We start from the raw sequence: 8,633 nt of genomic DNA on the forward strand, positions 1-8,633 counted from the left end.
GAAATTTACTGGCAGCTTCGCTTGCCCACGGAGCCCACACGCTTCCGCCTGCGTGTCTCTGCTCCGGACCCCCAGCTGCAGTTAGCAGAGCTTAGCACAGCGACAGAAGCAAGAGCCGATGATGCCTTGTGTGCTCAATAAATCAAGTCGACGCTCAGTTTCTTCCTTATCTTACAAATAGCTTTATTCTCTTACAAAAACAACAAATCGTTACTTCCCCGGAGACACGGCTCCCATCTTGATCCTCTCCCGGATCTGGCTAGACTCACTCTGCGTGTCAGCGTAGTCAGACACTCCCAGTGTTCTATGCCCGCCTCTGAATGTGAGACGTCACTCAGAACTTCTTAACCCTGTAAGTTCTGACTCTCTCCATAGGCAAATCTGTCATAAAATCGATGGACACCACCTCCCAGGGTCTTCCCGGCGTGGGTAAGGGTTCCAGTAACCCTGCGGGGGCCGCCCTCTCCCCCTTTGCCCTCTGACAGCGGTCGCACCCCCGTACATATTCCCATACATCTTCCCTCACCCTTGGCCACCAGAACTGCCTGGTGACAAGCAGCATGGTTTTGTGCTGTCCAAAGTGCCCCGCTGTTGGGTTGTTGTGGAGTTGTTTGAGTACCTTCCCCCTCAAGGTCTCCCCCGGTACGTACAGCGCCCCCTTATAGTACAGTAGCACTTCGTTTTCCTCAAACCCTCCATGGTTTTCCCTTCCGTCCCGGAGTTCCCTGATTTTAGTTTGAGCGAACCCGTCGTTTCTAGTAAGCCCGACCAGTTCTCGTTTCCCAACCAACGCTCCCCCACACACCCATCGGTTCTCGGGGAACACGTGTCGGATCTCCGGCGGTCCCTCTCCTTCCATGTACTCCGGCTTCCGGGAGAGAGCATCTGCTCTTACGTTTTCCTCTCCCGGCACGTATCGGATCTCGAAGGAAAACTTGGAGAACTCCTGTGCTCATCGAATCTGTCTCTGGTTGAGTACTCGCTCAGTCCTCCAGTATTCCAAGTTCTTGTGATCCGTACAAACCTGGATCTTGTGCTGCGCCCCTATTAACAGATGTCTCAATCGGCGAAACGCTGCATAGATCGCAAGCAGTTCACGGTCATACACCGTGTAGTTTTGCTCCGACTTGCTCAGCTTCCTCGAGAAAAAGGCACACGGCCTCCAGCCCTGCTGGGCCCCTGGCTGCAATAGTACCGCTCCGATGGCTCGGTCTGACGCGTCGGTCCCCAGCCTCATGGGCTTCTGCAGATCAACGTGCAGGAGCTGCTCTTCCGAAGCGAACACCTTCTTCAGTCTTTCAAAGGATTGCTGAGCACTTTCTGTCCAGGTGAACTTCTTTTTGCTACTGAGACAATCTGTGATGGGCGCTGTCAAGTGGGCGAAGTTCTTGATGAACTTCCTGTAGAAGTTGCTGAACCCTAGGAACCTCTGCACGTCCTTCCGGGTTTTGGGGGCCTTCCATTCCAGCACCGCCTGTACTTTGCTTGGGTCCATAGCTAGGCCCTTGTCTGACAACTTGTACCCCAGAAACTCGACCTCTCTGGCATGAAATTGGCATTTTTCCAGCTTGACCCACAACTGGTGCTTCTGCAGTCTCTTTAGCACTTCCCTGACGTCTCTGACATGTTGCTTCTCATTGTCCGAATAGATTAAGACGTCGTCCAAAAAGGCTACGCAGTTCTTGTACAGCAGGGACCCCAACACGTGGTGCATGAAAGCTTGAAAGCAGGCGGAGCCCGACTGTAATCCAAATGGCATAACTAAGTACTCAAAGGCCCCCAGGGGGGTGAACATGGTGGTTTTCCATTCGTCCCCCTCCCTCATCCTAATCAAATTGTACGCTCCCCTGAGGTCCAGCTTGGTAAAAATTTTCCCCTGCCTCACCCGTGTTAAAATGTCGTCAATCCTGGGCATTGGGAAAGTCACGGGTTCTGACACCAGGTTGATGCCCCGGTAGTCCACAACGAGCCTGGGCTGATTAGTATCCTTTTTGTCCACAAAGAACACCGGACTGCCCCCCACCGCCTTTGATTCTTTTATGAACCCTCTCTTCAGGTTCTTGTCAATAAATTGCCGCAACTCCTGCATCTCCTGGTCAGACATGGCATACAGCTTACCCACCGGCAGCTGAGCCCCTGGGAGTAAGTTGATTTGGCAGTCAAAGGGCCTATGGGGGGGTAGTCTATCCGCCTCCTTCTCGCTGAAGACTTCCTTCAGGTCAGCATATTGTGGTGGCACCTCCCCTTTTGGCTCCACAGCCAGCCCAGCCACCCTGGCCACTGTCATCCTTGGGTTCTCCCCCCCCCCCCAGACAGTGTTCCAAGCAGTAAGCTGACCCAAAGGTGACTGACCGCTGATGTCATGACACTACTGGATCATGCAGTGCCAGCCAGCTCATCCCCAGTATTATTGGGGGTCCTGCCAGTGTGGCTACATGAAAGGCAATGGTCTCCATGTGCCTGGAAACCCTCATTCGCATTGGTGGGGTCTGGTGTGTCACTTCCCCTCCCAGAAGTTCCCTGCCATTGATGGTGGTCACTTGCAAGGGAAAATCCAGGGGCAGCAGGTGGAGTTGGTGCTCTAGAGCGAAGTCCCTGCTGAAGAAATTGCAGGAGCTGCCTGAATCCAGCGGCCCCTCCACCTTGACTGGGTGCCCATTCGGGAGTTCTAGCACCACTTCTATGGCTATAGCTGCCCTGGGAGGGTCAGGCTGGGGCACTTCTATTGGTTGCTGGCCTGGCTGCTGGCCCCGCTGGTTGGCAGCTAGGCGTTGCCGTTTCCCTGCGCCTGCCCTTCTCCCCCCTTCTCCTCACAGCCAGCAGCTCCCACTATCCCTTGCCAGGCCTTTCTTTGAGGGCAGACCCTGGCAAAATGTCCTGGCCGTTGGCAGAGGAAACACTTCTTGGTGGTTTTCCAATCCTTTCCCTCCCTCTTGCGACCTTCACTGGAGTTTGAAACCTCGCGCGCGCGCCATCTATTTCCATTGGCTCAGCCGCCTGGGAAAGCTGTCTCGGTATTTCAGGAATGCGGTAGTCATGGCAACGTTCCCCTCTCACTTCGCGTTTCTCCTGAGCCCGCGCTTCCTGCCGCACTCCAATCGCAAGCACAGCCTTGGTCAGCTGATCCATCGACTGCGGGCGGGGCGCGCGGGACAGCTCGTCCTTCACAGTTGGGGACAACCCCTCCTCAAACAACATTTGAATGGGTTCAGAGTCCAGATCCCACCCGAGCCGGTGGATCAACATCGCAAAGCGCGACCAGTAGTCTCTAACTGATTGGCTCCCCTGCTTGCACCCCATCAATTCCCGTCGAGTCACACTTTGCTCCACTTCACTGGAATACATCACATCCATCACTTGGAAAAATTACCTAAGGTCCTTCAAGGCAGCAGTTTGCGTCGCCATTAGGGGCCTGATCCATTCCCGTGCCCCATCCTCTAGATGCCCCACAATATAGGCCACCCTTTCCCCATCATCAGAAAAGTCATTATGCTGCAGTTCCAAAGCGTACTCTATTTCCGTTCGGAACGCGTTGTAGTCCTGGGGCTTCCGCCCAAACTTGTGTACCACCCCCGTTACCTTCCTTGCGATGGGGGTGGGTCTGACCTGTGCATCCGGAGTCCGTCTTTTGTCCAGCCGCGCTGTCAGGAGAGCCACATGCTGTTCCAAATCTCGGTTCCTCTCTACCAGATTTTGCACTCCAGCTGCTTGCTCCGTCCCTCCGGCTTCTCTGGTTTGGCTCATTATGCTGCCTCCCTGTAGCTGCGCACAAGCAACGTCGGGGACTGACGGATTGCTGTAATGGTTATAGGGGTTGCTTGTGCGTAAGTTGCCGCCACTCCTGGCTAGGTTACCTGGTTGAACCCTTTCTGTCTGGACAGCCCTTCACTTTGTGGCTGTTTCAGTCGCTGGCAGAATTCGTCAGTGGGCGTTTCTTGAACTTCTTCCAGCAAAGAAGTTCTTTGACGCCAAGTCTCCTCCTACTCTCCCTGCGTGGAAGTCTTCTGTGCAGGGAGGGTGTGGGCAGCGGAGCACCCGTGCTCTCTCCGCTGGTCTCCAGTGAAGAGTCCTGGAGCCTCCTCTCCGATTCCCCCATCTGCCCCCCTTCTCCACTGGTGTTACGCTGATTTCCTTCCCCAGCAGATGGGCTGCCTCTCTGCCTGCTGGGACCCTCTCCGGCATCCCTCTGGAGCCTTCCCTCCGCCTCTGGCTCCGATGGCAGTCCCCTGACAGTTGTGTATGTGCAATTCACATTTGTAGTGTTCTAAATATGTACAAAGCAACCTTGCTGGGGGATGTGGATGAGGTTAACCCTTTCTCTCCCTGCCATGGTCCCATGAAGCTGCTGTATTTCAAAGGGAAGATCCCTTGGCCCCCCTGGCAGAGAGAAAGACTTTGACTCCCTCCTCCCAGCCATCCCAGCAGCCCTCAGGCTTCCCCTTGGCTGCTTCTAAGGTAATAAACAACCACCTATTAATACCATGCCTACTCTGGATCTGAGAATTAAGAAGATAACCTGCCAAGAAGAATACACAGCTATTTCTCCCCCTCAAGGTACCTTGTATTCCTCGACAGCCTCTTCCAGAGGAATCACCTCGTGGTGTTGGTGCTTCTTGGATCTGCCCCAAACCACACAGATGGGGGCTTCATCCTCCTTGCAAAAGAGTTTCAGGGGCTCCTGGTGCTTCTCACAGACTCCTCCTTTCCCTCTGGAAGACTGAGAGTCTTGGCTACTTCGACAAAGGTAGCCAATTGCCGATTGCGGATGAGGCTCCTTCTCTGGACTCCAACTCGGCCTTGAGGACAGGAAGCCAGCCTCCTTTTTGCCCCGCTGCACTGGATCAGGCCGGACCGGCAAAAGTTGTGCCCACACTCTGGGATGGTCCCTGTGTCGTAAGAGAGTCAGGGTCAGAGAGGGGAATGAAGGAGAAGGACCCTACCAATATCAAATAGATCATATTCTGCCTTCACACCCTACAAGAAGGTCAATGGTGCCTTGGGGAATGGATCCTTTTTCGCTGTATCGTATTGTATCCTTTTTGCTGTATCTTTCTCATTGACTTTAAGAATGGATCTGAATGTATTTTTCCTCAAAATGCTGTACTTTTCTAAATGTATCCAAATGTATCCGAATGGGTTTTTGTATTTCCCCCCAAACTCATCGCCTAGAGAATGTTCCTTAAATGTAACAATCACTTGTTCCAAATGTATTTGATACAAATGTATTCGAGTGTATACTTTTATGGGGAAACGTAGCTAGGAAAATGTGGCGAGATATATATATCTTGCTTATAGTGCCTTTGAACGGTCAACGTTCCACCCTCTATCCTTTCACGAGCTGCCAAAAACACTCTCCACACCACACTGCCATCTACTGGGTCTACAAATAATACCATGAATACACACAAATACAAGCTCTAGAATAACTTAGTTTTATTTTCCCATAAGTATGCAAACATAAGACTATCACACCCGAATTGATAGCTATGCAGAACAGGATTTCCCTCCCTCCCTCCATCGGATAGCTGCCTGCGCGGCTGTCTTTGAGGGGGGTGGAGGGAGGAACGGGCGGGATCGACATCGGATAGCTGCCTGCCTGCCTGCCTGCCTGCCTGAACATGCCGTGCACCCGGGGGGCGCTGCGACCGGCGCCCATTGGGAAGGAACAAGACAGGAAAAGGAAGGAAATGGGAGAGGTATTTTTAAGGCCCCACTTTTCACATGGTGTCCTGTTGTGTGGTCAGAAAGTACTCTTTATTGTTTGATTTGGGTTAATGTCGGAATAAAAGCGAGTTCCTTCAAAATAACACATTCCTTTTTATCTTACCAATTTCTCATATTGTAAGAAGCGGAAGAAGAAACCATAGAGAGCATTCATATTTTCCTTCTGATCAATGAAGTCAAACGTTACAATTATCCATTTTAGAATGAGCACCTATAGGGAGAAGACAGATCTCAGTAAGCCAAAGCAAGGCCAAGACAACAAACCCCTTCTGGAATATGCTCAGCGTGTACAACATCTAGCTGAATCATCACCAGGATAACTAAGTCAGACTGGGGGAAATATCATTCTTCAGAACCAAGACATCATTACCATGCTTTCCAAGTTACCTGAAAGTCACTAGAACACTTGCGAGCACAGAGCCAAGACACAGCTGAAAGAAGAGAATCCTCTGTTATTACGGAAATGGGAATCAGAGTCTTCAGTAGCCTAGTGCTTATCACTGTGCCTGCAAGACATTGAAAGACACTGCTTAACATTCTGAACATCTTCACTCTTGATAATTTCTCACAAGCTCGAAGCAGCCCCGGTTCTTGTTAAGGGAGAAGGCAGGGCAATGCAGCTCCGTTGACATACTTTGTTGCCAAGGGGAAAGAGAAGCCCAAACATGTTTTCTTTACCAAGCTTGGCACTGAGTGCGATGTTCAGCAAGTTATGAATTTCTTCTGGTGCCAAGCCTCTCTCTTGCGCAATCTTTTCCACAGTCTCCAAAGGACTCTGCAAAGCTCCCTGCTTCCGTGAGGCACTATCTTGAATTAGAAAAAAGGCAAAGTGTGATTCAAATCCATTCAAAAAACTGTCCTCATGCATGATGGCCTGTCCAATGGCTTGCTTTACCATCAATTGGCAAGGGAGCCCCATTGAGATGCCATGGCATTTGGAAAACTCTGGAATGCTGAACTTGCCTTTTGCTTTCTTGCTCCTTCGTTCAGTGGGTAGGTAGGTGTAGGTAGGGGTAAGTCGAAAGCTTCCTTGAAATTCCTCAGCCCCGAAGACTTCCGGTCAGCGCCAGCGATTAATGGCGGATTTTCCCCCGAGCTCCGGGGGAAGTCTGCTCAGCGGGTTCGGGTCCTGCCGCTACGGCAAAGCGGGGACCCCTAAAAATCACAGGCGCGGAAGCCTGTGAACGAGGAGACCCGGCGGGCACCTTTTGCGCCCCCCAAAACCGCAAAGGAGCCTTTTTAAAGGCTTCGGAGCGGCAGCGGGTGAGCGGCGCGGTGCTGAGGGTCGTCTACCCAGCCTGTTGAGTGAAGCCGCATCGCCATGATCGGAGAGCGCTGATTTCTTCCCAAGAATTTGGACTTAAAAGCAACTACTCGTGAGTAGGATTAACGGACTTAAATTGAAATTAAATTAACAAGAATTTTGGCACTAGCACGGGAAAGGTACAAAAAGGAAGTCTGCCTTCCCGTTGTGTAGACAATCTAAAGCAAAGTGACTGTAAGCTGTAACTTAAGAGTGAATATTTTCTTGAAATTAGTAATCTATCGTTTGGAAGAGCATTTCTCCCCACCGTTTGGCAGGAGCGAAGGGGGGTGGAAATTGAACTTTTTATGCCTGTAAGAAAGGAACGAATTTAAAAAGAACATCCGCTGCCTTGATCTCTGGAGTCGGACTGCCTTGACAGGGAAACTGAATGGTGGACTGTCAGCACATTGGGATTGTTTGTAGCAGTAACTCTGTGTAAAGATACAGTGTCTTTGGATGGACTTTTACATAAAATAGCATTGAAGATAAATTGGAAACTGTGGCTAATTGGAGAAAAGGGGTTTTTTAAAGAGACATTGGTTATAAAATTTCAAAGTGAAGTTGGAACTTTTCCCCCTAGTGGAGACTTTGTTGCAACAATAACAACTAAGCCACTAGAAGTGAGAGCCAGTGGAAATTTCCTTTCTAAAACAAAAGTACAAGTTTAGGACGTGACCTTGGCTCTGAATGAGAGTGTTATGGATAAAGAAAAGGGGAAATTTGAAGAAAGAAGCTTAAGATCTGGTAGACAATACAAGACTGATATTTCCCACCAGCGGAGAGCTTCAACATCCGGAGGCACGGGTGCAGCTGCTGCCTCTCAAACAAAAGTAAGAGCTATGTCAACAGAAGATGCTCTGGCACAGGCACTTGGCAAAATTAATGTATCTTTGGAATACTTAACGAAGCAGGGAACAGAGACAAGTAAACAAGTTGCGGAAACTAATAAACAAGTGGCTGAGGTCTCAGCAAAAATTGACCTGAACACGAAAAGTATCGATGAATTGGGAAGGAAGGTAAATTCTAATACAGAGACTATTGTAAGACTTTTGGAGGACTCGGCTACAACTCGAAAGATTGCTGAGGAAGCAAAGGAAATTGCCGCTGCTACCCAGGAGAGGATACCACCGGTCATTAAGAAATTGGAGGATCATGATCTGACTTTGTCTATGATCGAATTGCAAAGAAAAGAGAGAAACTTAAGGATCAGATCAGTTCCGGAAAGTGAGAGAGATAACTTGGCGGACTTCCTGACAAAAGAATTTCTGGACTTTTGGCAACAGGGCCTAGAGAAGGATGAATTCAAGATAGTGAGTGCATTTAGGCTTGGTACAAGACAAAGGAAGAATAAGGCAAGAGACTGCTTGATAACATTAAGATCAAAAGAAGAGTTACAGATAGGTAGCCGTGTTGGCCAATCACCCATTCCCACCACCCTTCTGAGTAATACCCCTCCCCACCTTCTCACTATATAGAAGGATCTGGCAACTTCTGTTTCAGTGTATCTGAAGAAGTGTGCATACACACGAAAGCTCATACCAAGAACTAACTTAGTTGGTCTTTAAGGTGCTACTGGAAGGAAAAAAAATTTTTTTGTTTTGAC

The sequence above is a fragment of the Podarcis filfolensis genome (assembly GCF_964270895.1).
Source record: "Podarcis filfolensis genome assembly, chromosome: W".
Classification (NCBI taxonomy): domain Eukaryota; kingdom Metazoa; phylum Chordata; class Lepidosauria; order Squamata; family Lacertidae; genus Podarcis; species Podarcis filfolensis.